We start from the raw sequence: 17,580 nt of genomic DNA, 5'->3' as shown, positions 1-17,580 counted from the left end.
CATGCGGAGAAGCTTGGAATTCTATATAACCCCTATTGCAGAAGCTGTGGGGATCCTACAGAGAAAGAGACTGTTAAACATTTTCTCTGCAAATGTCCGGCTCTGGCGGCTAGACCCTGGATATTCCTTAGCGTGCCCGTTGGGGATGACTTGAAGAAATTCTCCAGCCTAGATCCCTTTTCTCTCCTCCACTACATAAACAGCACTGGATGGCTGTAGATGGTTTTCTCTTCCCAATAATTTTTCTTTGCACAGGTAATGATCCACATTATGGTATCAAAACGGCACGTAAGTGCTACTTGAAGTGTGCCTGTGGCACTCTTGCCATTTTACCTACCCACGGTCAGAAAATCAGTCAAGGTAAATGGGAGCTTCATTTTTCCCAGAACCTCGTACAATGCTAGCTTAACTGACTTACCTTTACGGCAAACATGTTGGGCATTACTAAAATTCTCGGTAGTATGACATCGCACCTAGAGAATATCTCGAAGGTCGTGACTTGTGTCACCGGTAATTGGCTGCTAGGCACTCTTTTAGGTTATGAGGGATCTTCTCGTGAATATTGCAAAAGTTGTTGATACGAGGAAGAGGAAGACACAGTAGAACACATACTCTGTAATTGCCCACCTTTAGCTAGGAGTAGACCAAGATTGTTAGAAAATACCATTTTGACTCTCTCACGGAACTATCTGCTATTTCGAAAAACCTATCCTACGCTTCATAACAGCGTCTAAATGGTTCCATGACGGACCAACATAGTCCAAGAGATAGCTTATTCTAAACCCACAGCCACAAAAAACCAATCTAATCTAAGACATCACGCCGCCTCATTGGAAGGGAATATGTGCGTAACTACCATTCGGTAAAGTCTGGGTTCGAAACCCACTGACAAATCTCAAATTGTAGAGAAAGTTTTTCGAATAGTGGCCACGTCTCAGCACGCAATGTCGAACCTCCTAGTTTATTTCTACCATGTAAAAGCTCCCCATAAGAAAACATCTGCCATTCGGAGCCAGCATAAAACTGTCAAGATACACATCACAAATTGGACGAGCTTAGAGCTTAGCCAAACACCCAATAAAAGAAGTTTGTGGTGCGTGATCTAATACGCATTGATTCCTGATCTGTATACCCACGAACGTGGAGTAGAAAAAATAATGAGACCGTGAGAAGAAATAATGAGACGGTGGTGGGACGAGATCTTTCATAACACTGTGGCCCGTCTTCCCTGGTTTGGTTATGAATACCACTACATAGTAACTTCCTTCCATAAATTTGCTATGTTGCTAAAGGAGAAGCTGAATTTTTGCATTTTCTTTACTTAAAGTATGGAAGCTCTAAATGAGAAAAGGAACCAAACCTTTTAAAATTGATCAACCGAGGTAAAGAGCTGACTTCGTATGCAGTTCTTCATTTCTAAATTTCTCCACAATTATTAATAATTTTTATTGATAAATTGGTATGATATTAAAACTTGATTCTTAATATAAAATAAAATTTTAAAATTATTTTTTTAATTTCATATTTCAAGTTTATAAAATCCTTCAAATTTTCCAACTACACCTCTTTTGCGAGTATTACTGCAATCACCTTACTGCCATCCCTAATTCTACTCGAAAAGTGTTGTAGTAGATATTTTCATTTGATAGACAAAAGAATAGAAAGTCACTTCAGCTCTTTTGGGTGAGCACAGAGGACGTTGCCGCTATGACAAAAACAAAACAAAAAACAAGAAAACATTGCAATGCCAAACAAACAATGCCATGCAGAGAATGTGTAGCAACAAGTCAATGAAAAAAATAAAAGTCCAGCATTCCGTTTGAGTGTGTGTGAAGTGCACGAAGCCACAAGTCTTTGTTGCATCCACATACAGAGTTTTTCTTTTTGATTTTTTCACTGATTATTTGAAAAAAAGTACAATTTTTTTGTGCATCTGACCATTCTAGATGAGTAACTTGAGCAGAGTGACCAAGTTGCAAGTTCTTTGAGCTGCGGATTTCATGGTTGAGCGATATTTCAAAGTGATGGCATTTCAGCAACAATGTTGCTTGGTACAAATGTTGCCAAGTTAGCTGAGGTTACTTTTGTGAGGACGCAGACTTGTGATGGGAAGACAACTTCTTCGACTCGCTGATGGTTTATTGTGAATGCCTTGACTTGGGTTCCACACCCATTAATTGGAAGCTTCGCGTTGTAGTCAGTTCATGTATGTAACGGATGCGCCATATTTTACGTCGGTATGTAAACATTGAATAAACTCGAAGAAGAAATGTTTTTGAAACGTCAATTCAATACAATTCTGACAATGAATCACAAACAACACCGAATCGATACAAGTGGATTTGGGCTCATTATGTCTGCCAATAAATGTGGTGATCAGTTACTGATTTCTATAAGACGGTGCGCCATGCCACGCAGAAAATCAAACGGTGCAGCTTCTGCAATGAACATTTGCCGGACGTGTAGTGGCCATTCAGATCTCCAGATTTTACTTCTGCGGTCTTGTTTTTGTGGGGCTAACTTTTACAAATGTCAATCAATGGTGATGAAATTTCGGTTAGGGTGTTAATCACAGATATGGCAACCTAACCAAAAAAAAAAAGAACTCAAATCAGTTGACTTGGAGCGTCACCTGCCGATTGTTTCGGGAACTTTTTATCAAGATGGTTATGGGAAACCTATTTTGCTCTCTTATCCTAAAAGTCCTAGTTCTGAAATTTGTTATACCTAAGATTCAGAACTTTAAATATCATCTTAACTGCTTTGAGTACAAATAAAAAATCTCAACCCCCTGCACGAAGACATTGTTCGCTCAAATTATGCATTCCATCAATCTCTTTCAAAACTATTCCATAGTTACTCTCATTGAGAGAATATTAAAAACTTCCATGTTACTAACCGCAAATTTGCATCCGTTCTTCAAAACTCGCTTTCGTGGTAGATAATCAGGCTGCCAACAGGGCTCTTATCTCAACAAGGACTAACTTGAAATGTGTTAAAGAATTTCGCAGTTCTCTACATCTCTTTGACATCGTAAATATTTACTGTATCCCGGCATTTAGTAATGTTTCGGGAATGCAGACGAATGCTCAAAGAAAGGCACTCAGACAGGACTTGGGTATTCGCGTTCAATCATAAAAGTCCTTACAGCATTCAGGCTCTCACAAATTGAGGACAAACCGATACTAATAGCAGGTGGACTAAAATACTCCGAAAATTTTTTGGAACAATCAAATATCACAGCGAGTGGCATATGAGGTGGAACGACGCGCTAGACCAACTTATAAATGGCGAAAATATTATACGTTTCATCAAAGCGCACCGGTTAAGATGGCTAAGTCATATAACAAGAATGGACGGTACGACACCGCAGAAGAAAATTATAGAAGTCAAAGCGTTCAACAGTAGAGCAAGAGCAAGACCGAGAACGAAATGGGCTGGCGAACTAGAGGAAGATATCAATAAATTTGGGATAAGAAATTGGGAAAGAGTGGCAAGCGATCGAAATGTATAGATGCCCCACGAGCAGCACACTAAAGCTCTCAAAGAGCTGTAGTACCAAAATAGTTAGGATGGGCTCTGGACCAAAAAAAGTTGGCCTTCCTTCTGCAGCCATCAAAGCCACGGTTAGCTAATGGGTTACTATAATACAACCCACAAGCGAGCTTGGCTGGCTAAGAGAGGCTGCAGATGGACTAAACTGATGTTACCTGTCATGTCCGATTGACTGCCGCAAATGCCCCTGTCATTAAGCAGAAGCGACAGCAGGCAGCTGGGTTGGACTGATGACGGGCCACTTTCTGTGGGCGAAGCACATGGAAAAGGTAGGCATCTCAGACTGTATACTCTTTTCAGCTTGTGAAGAGGAGGATGAGACGGCGGCGCACTTCCTGTGCGTCAGCCCCGCCTTCACTCGAATCACTGATTTGTTAAGAAGCGACCACCTTGGCTCCTTGGCACCACAAGATCTTCTCAGATTTCTCCAGAGATCGGGTAGATTTGAAGAAAATTAAAAGGGAACCCAAGTGTAATACAATGGACTCAATTAATGTCAGAGTGTTGAACTTGATAGTTGTGCCGACAAAAAAAAAACCCAAAATATGATGATGACGATGATGATGAGAATCAGGTGGACTAATCTAGACACCTGTACGGCGTACTCTTTAGTCAACTCTTTATGAACGAAAACTACAGAGCTTGCTACGGCTGTATAGACCGAATGTATTTATGTCTTCTTACGGAAATACTACTGTGTCTCCTGACTAGTAGCTAAATGGCTTCCAGGCTTGAAGTCACGCATAAACATAGTATTTCTATGTATGATGCAGTAGAGATGGGAATGTTATAGTACACATTCATTAATTTCTGTAAGAATCGCCGCATTTCGAAGAATTCTGATAAGATTTGTGATGGAACACCTGGAGGACTTAACATAGACAGTACTCGCGTAGCATAAAATTCATTGGATTGGCTGTTTAGGTTTGCTGAAGACCCGGGACTGAGAACATAAGGGACAAAACTAGGGAAATATCTTGGCCTTTGTGGTTAGCGAGTCAACTTCTGATAACAACAATCCGTCTAATTTAATGGTATACAAAAATCTTTACACACAAATACATTTGTTGGATTGTGTTAGCAGAAAATTTCACTTAAAATTCAATTAAATTGCCTGTAAAGTATTATGCTTGACCTCTGAGTAAACTCTTAACAAGAGCAACCCGTCTAATCTAACCTAATCTACGTTGTGGCATACAAAAGTTTTACATTTATTGAACTATGTTAGCAGAAAAGTTGACCTAAGATTCAATTAAATTTTCTGTTGGATATTACAAATGAGCTCAGAGTGACCTCTTAACGAGATCAAGAACAACTAATCTATTTTGTGGTCTACAAAAATCCTCTATTTGTTGCACTGAATTACCCGAAAATTTCGCCTGAAATTCAATTCAAAAATTTCATTACAAAACTTTATTATTTCACCGTCAGAACCAAATAGTTGACTTCACAGGCTGCAGCCTACTCGTCCAGCAATGAAATGCTCAAGCTATATCCCACGAATACCAGAATGTGCAATAAAAAACATTACCGCAGTTCACTCACTTATGTTGCACATCTGTCTTTCAACACAAATCGTGTTTAGTGAGATTTAGCATTTTTAACAGACCATAACCCGGTTAAAACGCCTTAGAAATGAACAAAAGTCAAAGCTACCAAATGACAACCTAGACTGCCTTTGGCTACTCAATGAACGCCAGTCAATCAAGGAGCCAAGACGAAAAGCGCTACTGACCGACCGGGTGTTTTACGCGGAAAACTTGCCGAGCTGGCGCAGTAACGACTGTGCGCCTGTTGAGTAATAAAAATGTGTGGCTTACAAGTAAGTCGAGTAATAACAGTGTCAAAATGCATTTTCCATGATTTTGTTGATTTTGTGTTGTATGCAGGCATTATGCTTTAGTACATAATAACAATGGCACATAATAACAAACACAATAACAATAACAATGGCCAAGTTGCAATATTCGTTACTGGCCATAACACTGACAGCGGCAACAAGTTGCTAATAACTACTTTACTTTGCTACATACATACGCACATACAAGTATATGGACATATTGACATATGGATACATGTATGTAGGTGCACTTGCGCGCTCGAGTGACATGAAACCAAACAGCTTCAATGCACTTTTACAGCAAATTAGTTTAAAACGCTCCGTTTCCTATGCAATCCATGTGTCTTTATGACTCAGTGGTACACTTATCTGTACTTACAAATTGAAATAGAGGTGCATATAAATGTATGTGTATGTGTGTATGCATATGTTGCTTGCTGTTTATGTTGCGCCCGCATTGTTGGTGGAGAGTGTTGATAGTGCAGTGGCGCAGTGGTCAAATAAAATGTAAATGAGATCGGTAAATCATTTGAACGTGTGCGTGATTTTACTTATTTTGGAAAATTTAACTTTTTCGCTACTCGGATGTATGTATAGGTACAAGGTGGCGCAAAATTAATCACCCCATATTTGACACTCGCGAACTAGCCATCTGCAGTATACAAATAGGCGAGCAATGAAGTGCATAAAGGTCCAAGGAAAGATTTTCAAGGTGGCGCAAAATTAATCACCCTATCAATCACTTTTGACACTCGCGAACTAGCCAGCTGCAGTATACAAATAGGCGAGCAATGGCGTGCATAAAGGTTCAAATTAAGATTTCCATCATTAAAAATGTTGTTCTTTTTTGTTGTTTAGTAAAAGAAATTAAAATAAATTTTTTTTTTTAATTTTGCGCCACCTTGTAAAGACGCTTTGTTTATGCCGGCAAATGAACATACTAAAAAGTTTATATTAAGCAGCAACTGAAACTGGGTTGTAGCTTTTGTTCTGCATTCCTTTAATAAAATCTTTATTATACCGCAGAATTCTAAATCAAGTTACAAATTTTGAAATGCATGAAACAAGATTTTTATATAAACATAAACATTTACCTACTCATATGTACGAGGACGGTTCAATAAGTACCCGTGTTTGATGACAGAGGGCATTGCTGAGGTAAGTTGGTGATAGCATCGTTTGCTGCCATCTATCAAACGACGGCAAAACAAATTTCACACTGATGGATAGGTTAGTTTGGTTTTGGCAGCTATTCGAGTAAGACCTGTTTCATAATTTTCGGTAAGATGGAAAAAGAGCAGTATCGTTCGATAAATCGCTTTTTGATGGGGAAAAATGCGAGGAGGTAAAAGCAAAGTTGAATGCTGCATATGGGGACACTTCACCATCTATGACCACAGTTAGATATTGGTCCAACGAATTTAAACATAAGCAAACATCCGTTTTTGATGAGGGGCGACCAGGACGCCAGGCAGACGTGCCAACCGAGGAAATCTTTCAAAAAGTCCACGACATGATTCGCTGAACAACGAACAAAAGTGCGCGAAGTAATAGAGGTCATAGGTGTGTCGACCGGAAGGGCAATTAAGATTTTACATGATAAGTTGGCGATGAAAAAGTTATCGGCCCGATGGGTGCCGCAATTGCTCACAGTGGACAACAAGCGGATGCGGGTGCTAACTTCGAAGCAGTGTTTGGAGCAATTTAAATGAGATCCGAAGAAATTTTTGCGTCGGGTTGTCACTGTTAGTGGAAGCTGGATTCATCATTAAACAACAGAAACTAAGCAACAATCAAAACAATGGATTTTTCCCGGGAATCTGCTCCAAAGAAGTCTAAGGGCTTTCCCATCGGCCGGAAAGGTCATGGTGGCGATATTTTGAGGTTGCGAACGGCATCATCCTCATGGATTTTTTAGAAAAAGAAAGAACGATCACTGGACAATACTACAGTTAGTTACTGGACCGCTTGCACAAAAAATTGAACGAGACACGGCCGCATTTGGCGAAAAATAAGGTGCTGTTTCACCACGATAACTCACCTGCACTTTCATCCGGAGTTGTCGCCATCAAACTGCAAGAATTGCGTTATGAACTGCTGCCGCACCCCCGTATTCACCCGATCTGTCACCCTGCGATTTTTTCTTATTCACTAACATGAAGAAATGGCTTGCGGGAAAATAATTTTGTTCAAACGAGGAAATCATCGCCGAGACTGAAGCGTATTTTGGAGAGTTCGGCAAAGCCTACTTTTTTGAGGGGTTAAAAAATGGTCGGAACGTTGGGAGCAACTTTCTTTCTCTCAAACTCTCTTTCCAAAATAGGACTAAGTTAAGCAATAAAAAAATACAATTTTGAAAAAATGGTGTCTTCATTTCTAACTCGGGTACTTATTGATCCCCCCTCGTAGATATATACTTAGTCTTGCCATAAATTCTGTGACAAATTTTCCAATGTATACGGCGAGTAAGTTCCGTTATTTTTGTTTTTTTTCATACGCATGTCAACTTATAAATTATACTCAGTTTCGTGGCAAATTTCTCTTGCTAACAATGAAGTGGGGAGCTTAGGAAAATCACATTGCAGTGATTGTAAATATTTTATATGAGTCGGATAAAAGTACAAGTGGGATTTACGATCTGCTAAAAAAACTTAATATTTCGAGAATGTTTTTTACCTTTCCAAAACGTCTGAAGTGACAGACAGAAAAAGAAGTGGTCGTCCTCGCGTGGTTCGAACCAGTGCAACCATAAAAGCTGTTCGAGAAAGAATTTGCAGAAATTCCCTTAGAAAGCGGAAATCATGTCTATGGAAATGGATATATCGACCAAATCCATGTCAAGACTAATTAGAGATGACCTCCACATGAAAGCCTGCCGTCGCTCAACTGGTCATCTTTCGACAACGCGCTTGAAGAAAGTTAGATTCTACTTGTACAAGGAGCTTCCACGGTGACACGCGATTAAAGCCATAAAATTATTCTTTTCACAGATGAGAAAATTTTCATTGTTAAAGAAGTTTTTAATGAGTAAAAAGACAAAATCTATGCTAAAACTTCTAAAGACGCAAAGAATATTGTTCTGAGGATTCAGCATGGCGACCATCCAGTATCCGTGATGGTTTGGTGAGGAGTGTCTTGTCAAGGCGTTACGTCTTTCCATTTCCGTGAAAAAGAGGTTAAGACCGGGGCAGAGGTGTACCAGGGGGATGTCTTAGAAGGCGTGGTGAAGCAGTTGAACAGTACTCTCTTCAAAGGAGAGCGTTGGATGATCCAGAAAAATTCCGCTCCAGCCCATAAGGCAAAAACCACAAAGTAGTGGCTAAAAAACAACGTTCCTGGGTCATAGCCGCAGAGGACTGGCCGTCTGGAAGTCCAGATCTGAATCCATTGAACTACAGTTTATGGTCAGAATTGGAGAACATGACCTGTCAAAGACCTCACATAAATTTGGAGAGTCCCAAAGGGCGATCGACCAGAAGCAGACCATAATTCGCGGAAAGAAAGAGTGTTGAGTTCCATTGATACAATACCAGGTCGTGCGGTTGCTTAACTGCGCGCCAGAAGCTCTCGCGCTCACAACTTTTTCAGGTATTTGTAAATATTTACACATGGAAATTGGACTTCAAGCTTCAAAGCTGACTTGAGATGCTTATAAAAATGAGCCAGCCACGTTTTTTAACAAAAGAAATGAAGGATTATTGAATTGCAGAATTGTTAAGTTTTGAAGGCAACTGAATGATCAAAACTTATTAAACAAAAGAACACACATTTGATACCATACCAGTCGTGAATGTGTAGTTGTTTTCGATAACTTATCTTCTTATCCTTTTATTGCCTCTTCCGGTTGTCTCCCAGGTCATCATTTTGGACTCTTTGTTCTTTGTAATTTTTATTAATGACATATCTGAATGTCTCCATTTCTCTGAGTATCTTTTATATGTAGACGACTTACAATTTTTTTAAACCTTATTATGCCAATCTTCAATCAGACCTAAACAACGTCGTGACATGGTGTGATAGCAATCTTCTTCTTCTTTAACGTAGCTTTATCCTATTTTGGGTCGAATCTTCAACTAAATATTAAGGAATATTCTCCAGTGTAATTTTCCAGGTCTAAGCATTTAATCTCTACCTCATATTTTATAAAGAATTCTCGTCTAAATAGTCTTAATGCAATTACTGATATGCGAGTAGTTTTTGATCCCACTTTTCAGTTTCTAAGTGATTTCAATTTCGTCATCGCCAAATCGTATTCTACACTTGCCTTCAGTAAGCGTTTTGCTTCTGATTTTTAAAATCTTTTTAAAGTCACTATTACTTCTCTAGTTCAATCTAAGCTGAAGTATACCATCTTTATATGGAGGCCATATAGACTTGAACGCATTCAAAAGAAATTTCTTCGTTTTGCACTCGGATCTTTAAACTTCACTGGCCGAGTTCCTCCGTACAATGCAGGGTGTGAGTTACTAAATTTAAAGTCGTCAGAAAGTAAAAGAAGTATACTTTCACTCTGCTTTATTTTCGATATTACCTGTACAAGGTGAAGTCCAAAATAAACAAGACTGAGCTAAAATCGAAATGACAGGAGTTCTGTTCTGATAACTTCTGGTTTATTTATTCAAAATAGTGTCCTCTGGCCTCGATACACGCTTTTCGAACAAGCCTTTTGGATGGTCTCTACGGACGCAACACGTTTTTTTTCATGCCCAATTGCGATTTTCCGAATAGGTAGAAGTCACAGGGAGTCATATCCGGCGAATACGGCGAATTATTGATGGTTAAAATGCGATTTCAAGTCAAAAAATCAGTCACAAGAGTGGATCGATGAGATGGTGCATTATCATGCAATAAGCGCTAGCTTCTTCCTTCGCGGTATTCAGGGCGAGTTCGACGAAAGCGATGCAACAAACGCTTCAAAATGCCAAGGTAGAAAATTGCATTGACGGTTTGGCCCGTTGACACGAGCTCCATGTGGGCAATTCCATTGGAATCGTAAAAACAGCATCGACTTGATTTTTGACTTCTCCAAATGCGATTTTTGGGTGGTGGCTCGTCTGGGGCCTGCATTCGGCACTTTGACGCTTATTTTCAGGTTCGTGTTGGAAACACCACCAATGTTATAAAGGAAGTTCTCGTCTTTTCTCGCCTCTTTAATGAGATCTTTCGAATGTTGAATTCTGAGCAATTTGTGGTACTCAGTTAACTTGTGAGGAATGAAACGTGCACAGATTTTTCGTAAGCACAAATGATCAGTTAAAATGTGATAAATCGATTTGGAGATATTAAACTCCGATTCCATGAATTCCATGATTTCGGTTAATTTTTGATAAATTTACGAACAGTTTCGATGGAGTTTTCGGTGATTACTGATTTCATTGTCATTTATGCTCTCACAACCATCTCTGAAACCTGTACACCATTCATGAACTGTGGCAGTGGTAGACAATCATTGCCATACACTTTTTTCATCAATTCAAATGTTTCGGTAAACGTTTTACCGATTTTAAAACAAAATTTGATATTAGCTCTTTGTTCGAAACTCATTTTTGTACCGATGACACAAACATACTGACCCTTTAGACGCAATAATTCCGCTTCCACTGTACCAAATATCACCAGCTTTCACTGGAAGCCAGCGAGGGATGTAACTTCAAATGCACCAACTCATTAAAAAGATGGCGCAATCCAAAACATTTTTATGACGCCAGTCTTGATTATTTTGGACTTCACTTTGTACAGGGTGGGCCAAATAAGACCTACTAATGTATGAGTATAAATGGGAAAATTAACTCGCCTTTACTCCTAAAGCTCATTCATTTTCACATATCTCAAAAAGATCTTCGTGGCAATGACTTATCCTTTCTAGAGCGGGTTAGAACTGTTTATGCTTCGAAACCACTTTTGGTTGAATGAGTTTAACCAGATTTCAAGATCTTTGGCGCTCGATTTATAGCTATCTAAATATAATCTAAAACTATCAGTCAATGAATTTGTATATAGTTAGTTAGTTATGCATGAGCATAATTCTTTCAAATACTGTTATTTCTATGTAGTCTGTAAAGAACCTTGTAGTTCTAGATTTACTAAATGAGTAAGCTAATATTTTTTAATTTTTTTTCTATTAAAGGGGTTATTCTAATATTTTTCATTTCATTTCTAAATAAACAAAAAAATCTAGAACTTCTTCCTTGACCTAATATAACATTTTACTAGAGCGAAGGTTTCCCGAAAATGTTTCTTACAAACAGAATGACGACTTGCTGAAGGATGAGCAGATCAGATTTAAATTATGTATAGAAATACTACTTCATTGTTCTGCAGTTAAATATTCATAGGTAATTTAGCAGAGTCTCAACAGCACCACCACTTGCCTCACATTTCGTTGAATTAACCTTGCCGCAATTGATGAAATCCGTGCCCCACAAATATTTTTGCTGACAGCTAGCATTTTACATTTTTCAACAAGATTTACTATGTATATGTAAAAAAAAAAATCAAAAACGAAAATTTTTATTTTTTTAGAAGACACTTGATGAAACATTTCAAGTAGACAAAATAACCACTTATGATTTACTTAAGTAAACTTTTGTGAACCAAAAAGTGAGTAAATATTTTAACAAACGAGAAATTATAGTTAGCAGCTGGAAATATTTGGGATATGTGGAAATTCAGCTATATGCGTGTTCATATGTATATCTCTATATGCTCATCTAAATATATATTGTATTTACTTAAACATATGCGTGTATGAATTGCTTTAGCCTTGTTTGATTAAACATTTAAGTGTATGAGTAAACAGAAAAAATGTACATATTTCCCTTTAAAATTGTGGGCTCTAATAAACCTGATTAATTTCATGATCATCCCATTGAAGACACTTCAAAAGCTTTCAAACTCAAGTGAAAGAATCAAAATGGAAAATATACAAAAAAAGTAATAAAAGTACAATCAAAAATGAAAAATGCAAGAGCATAGCCTCGACACTGCGTCAATCAAAAAGCGAGAAAGAAATTAAAACAGCAGTGAAAGTTGCAACAGAAGGCAAAGCGCTTAAGTTGAAATAAAGCATACAATGCAAGTAATGGGTGATTCTTAAGGTGTAGAACTGATGTAACCTAATATTCCCGCAAAACTAATACGGCTATTCAAGATGACGTACACAATACTAGCAGCACCGTCAGAATTGGGAAGGAGCCTTTGATACCAAACGAGGTTTCAGACTCGCTGTCGTGTGACTTCTTCAACCTGATGCTGGAAAAGATTGTGTGAGTCGCAGAACTTACTCGCCCAGGCACAATTTTTTATAAGAGCGTACAATTGCTGGTGTATGATGTCAATATCCATCGGCCTTAACAACCCCGCTGTAAGTTCTGCCTTTTCCAAACTGGATAAAGAGGCAAAAGCTCGGGGGTCTGGTGGTGAACGAGAACAAAACGAAGTACCTCCTGTCATCAAACAATTAGGTGGCACCCTCGCGTATTGGCTCCTACGTCACTGTTGACAGTTAAGATTTCGAGGTTGTACGAAATTTTTTTTATCTAGAAACCAGCATTAACATCGTTCTTAATGTCAACCTTGAAGGGCCGATGGTCGAATGGCAAAGAAGATGGGATGAGTCCACCAAAGGCCGGTGGACTTACAAATTCATACCAAACCTTGAAGGGTTAGCGATATTGACTATGGTGTAGCACCATTGGTGTGGCGGCACATTTTGATTTACACCTCCTGACTAAAAAAAAATGTCAGCCTTGAAATCCAACAGACAATCTCGCATGCCAACAAGTGCTACTTTGGACAAAGAGGCAATTGAGTAGTAAAGTCCTCTCTCGACGATGACTACTTCAGATGAGGCGTCCCTTGGAACGTTTGACAAAAAGATTTGGCGGCAGAATTTTGGACTTTTGCTCGCTGGCGACGACGAATATCGCAGGCGATGAAACTATGAAATGTATGAGGATTACGACGCCATAGACAGAGTACAGCGAATAAATAATTCAATGCAGCACCAGCTGGTGATAGCAGCCTTCCTCTGCGTTGGAAAGATGAAGTAGAGAAGGATTTGTCTTCCTTGATGTATCCAACTGGCGCCAGTAAGCACGAGAAAGAAACGACTCCCGCGCGACAAGTTAGCATTACCTGTGCTCTTTAGGTCTATGGATGCTCATTAAATAACTAGGTTTCACTGATGAGGCCTGAAAAGTTGTTTTTTGAAGAAATTAGAAATTTAGATATTTTTTTTATTGACTTTTGCACCGATCTGCCTTGAGTCTTAGATCAGTCAAAAGCCATCAAGCTGAGTATGACAGTACATGCAAATAGAGCACTTACCGCTTATGGGGAGAATATTTACGAGTGTCGATGGGCTTAGGTGTTGAATGCGTACATTGCAAGAAAAAGTTTTGAAACAATAAACCCACAGTCTTAGGGTAACCGCAGAGTAGACGCCGACCTATGCGAGAAGTTCAGGTTGAAACTGTCACAGACTCGCGCGGCAAATGTCCAAATTAGTAAAGACAAGGATATGTCGACCCATGCCTTTGGCAACATGTAAACTTTCAATAGGCAGACACACCATTACTGTGGCAAACTCCAATTGTGAAAGGAACATGGGTCGCACTAAGAGCCTACTTAAATTAAGTAGGAAATATTTAAGAATCGTAGTAGGTGTCCTGTCTAGGATCTGCCTGATAGGAAGGCATGCCCGTAGAATAGGAGCACCATCCAATCACTGTCAGGATATACATAAAAGAGGAAGACACAGTCGAACACCTTCTATGCGGGTGCATGGCTCAGAGTAGAAGACGGTTGAGATTACTCGGTCTTGCTTTTTGGACAATATTCCGGATGTTGCGAATCTTAAATTAGCTAGTATAGCCAGCTTTTTAAAGGTCACACAATGGTTTAGAGAAGACAGAGAAGACCAAGTAGAGTAAGGATAGGATAGTTCCGGTGGAATCACAAGGGGCCTCTAACTGGCCTAGGTGCGTCCAAAGACATTCACTTCACTTAAGATAACCTATGGTAACCGAAGAGTGGACACTGACCGGAGCCGAGAGTAAAGCTGCCTAAGGCGAAAGATTCAGTTTGAAACGGGTTTTCGTCGTAGACTCGCGCTGTAACAGCGTATGTTATTCAGTCACTCCTCATAGCAAGTGGTTATTAGTTATTTTAACCTGAATAAGAGCCCTGTTCTTTGTAATAAAACAAAATTAAATGCTACTACGATCGAATTTTAGTTGAAGGCCATACAAAATGAAGTGAAATAGTAGTGAAATTATTGCCCAACACTTTTTTCTTTGAAAAAAAAAAAAAAATTCAATGCAGAGCTCGAAAAACACTCCTCATCTGTCTCTACAAAATACTCTTCATCTGCTGAATTTTCTTTAAAATACACTTAGAAAAGCGCAAAAGTAATTACAAAATGAAAGCACGCGCGATATTCAGCGATGATTCTTCTTCTTTTCGATACCAAATCTTCATCAGCGCCTATCGGTAGCAACCTTGCGCCCGACTGGGGTTTCAGGGTCTACTCTGTGGGTGCAGTTCAATATTAAAAAGAGGCTGATACTTAGTCTCTATGGCTCTAGAATCGAAATTGCGATCCAACAATACTTAATTCTATATAAAAAACTTTCAATTAATTTTTAATTTTGAAATGTACATTTACTAATAAAACACCCGCTACTTTCCTAAATGCTTATGTAAAGTATATGTGCACATGCATGAATTATATTAAAGAAATTGCGGTGGATGGCTTACAAGAAATCACCAAGTAATTTGTTACCATTTTTCTCCTTTTGACTCAAATGCTGCAACGAGAAGGCTTTTCAGAACTTTTTCTTTTGTTTGTGGCATCGGAATGGAAAGTCAAAAACTTATAACCACTTGCTCCTCCAAATATCTTTGCACTTCTAGCAGGTCAATTGGAACACGTAGCAGCATTTGACTGCAATTACAACAAAAATAAAGTAAAACTTTACTCTTCCCGACTCTTATTTTTCATGCACTTTAGTGCCAGAAAGTAAGTAAAAGAATGCTGCTGATTTGTCTCCTATAAGTACACAAGGGTGGCTCAATAAGTCTATGGGAATTAGAGCAAATGTCGTTGCCACCTCTAATTGAACAATTGGCTTGCCAAGAAATAGCTTTGCATGGAACGCACCCAAATTTTTTAACAAATCTAGAGATTAGTTTTTCTTGTGACAGTTATTTGAAACAGACGCCTGCGGGGATATCGTGAAAATGGAAAAAGTGGATTTCGTGTGCTCGTTGAAAAAAAAAACCATAACGCAATTCACATAAAGAGTTGAAAAATATTCGGTGCATTTCTTGCATTTATCAGTGGTCTCGGAGTGGTCATACCGCCGAGCGTTTTGGTCGCACAATTGAGCCAAAAAGATTCATAAAATTCATGGTATAATGGAAACGGTTCGTATATGCATGAACTTGAGGAGACAACAGGAGTGATTTCTATGTTGCATAAATATTTATTTATTTATTTATTTATTCATTTAGTAAATCTAGAAATACCAGGCTTCTTACACTCCACATAGAACTAACAGTAACAAATATTTGAAAAAATCGTCGAGTGATAAATTGAAACTATCTCATTCTAACCAAATTTGGCAAAACAGTTCTTACCGACCCTAGAAAAAGTAAATCACTGCTACGAAGTTTTTATCGAGGTTTGTGAAAATCAATGAGCTTCAAGAGTAAAGGCGAGTCAACTTTCCCATTTATAATATCGAAATCAAAGCAGAGTGAAGGTATATTTCTTTTACACCTAGCATCTTATGAAGGAATCCGATCAGTGAAGTCCAAAGATTTGAGTGCAATACGAAGAAATTTCGTTTGAATGCGTTCAAGTCTATTGATGTGGCACTGGTGATGTGGGCTCCGCGTAAAGATATGGTCCAGCTTAGATTGAACGAAAGAAGTAAATAGCGACTTTAAAGTGTATGGCTTCGAAAAATCAGAAGCATCAAGAAGGCGACTGAAGGCAAGTGTAGAATACGATTTGCGATGACGAAATTGAAATCACTTAGAAACTGAAAAGAGGAGCCAAGATTGTTCCTAAGTCAGTAATTTTATTAAGACTATTTCGACATGAGTTCTTTATAAAATATTAGGTAGAGATTAAATGCTTAGACTTGGAACATGACACATGAGAATATTTCGTAATATTTAGTAGAAGATTCGACCAGAAATAGGATAAGGCTAGGTTAAAGAAGAAGAAGATTCCTATCACACCATGCCATGACGTTGTTGAGGTCTGTAGGAAGATTAGCTTAATAAGGTTTAAAACAAATTTAAGTCGTCTGCATATAAAAGATATTCAAAGAAATGGAAACATGCAAAAATGTCATTAATAATAAAAATTACAAAGAAAAAAGAGTCTAAAATGCTGCCCTGAGGGACACCGGAAGAGGCAATAAAAGAATAAAAAGATTGGCGTATGAAACTCAATCTGCGCTATGGGTGCAGGTATTTTCCCAATTGGCAACGAAAGATTTCGTTTGACAATTTCACAAGAGTGTTTGATGATATCCGAACCCAATCCGAATGAGTGTTTACGTCATTTCGTAACTATGTATGGACGAAACATGGGCATGTTCGCATCATCGGCCTCAACAACCGCGCTGTTGGGTCTACCGTTTCCAACCTTTCAAACTGGATAAAGAAGCAAAGCGAATGGGTCTGGTGATGAACGTGGACAAAACGAAGTACCTCTTGTCATCAAAGAAACAGTCGGCGCACTCGCGTATCGGCACCCACGTCACTGTTGACAGTTATAATTTCGAGGTTGTAAAAGACTTCGTTTATCTAGGAACCAGCGCAGACATCGATAACAATGTCAGGTGTAGAAGGACTTGGCTTCACTTCGCGTTAGTTGTTAAAGGGGGAAACCGGTTTAGATCGATCAAAAAATCGATTTTTTATTGCATAAATCGTTAGTATAACTACTCAAGAATATATGGTAAAAATTTTAAAGCGAAATTCGCATTATTCCCGATTTTATGAGCACTTAAGTGACTGCCCGTCGGTTCCGCACCGTAGCGCGCGTTAGTTAAAACGACGTTTTTCTCGAAACTACTTTTTTTCAACTGGTGGGCATTCTAGCTTAAAAAGTTATCGATCAATCGTTCTAAAATTTTTCGGAATTTTTTCTTTATTCAATTCCAATT

The sequence above is a fragment of the Anastrepha ludens genome, chromosome 5 (assembly GCF_028408465.1).
Source record: "Anastrepha ludens isolate Willacy chromosome 5, idAnaLude1.1, whole genome shotgun sequence".
In the NCBI taxonomy this organism is placed as follows: Eukaryota; Metazoa; Arthropoda; class Insecta; order Diptera; family Tephritidae; genus Anastrepha; species Anastrepha ludens.
Note: the sequence above shows the minus strand (reverse complement) of the source record.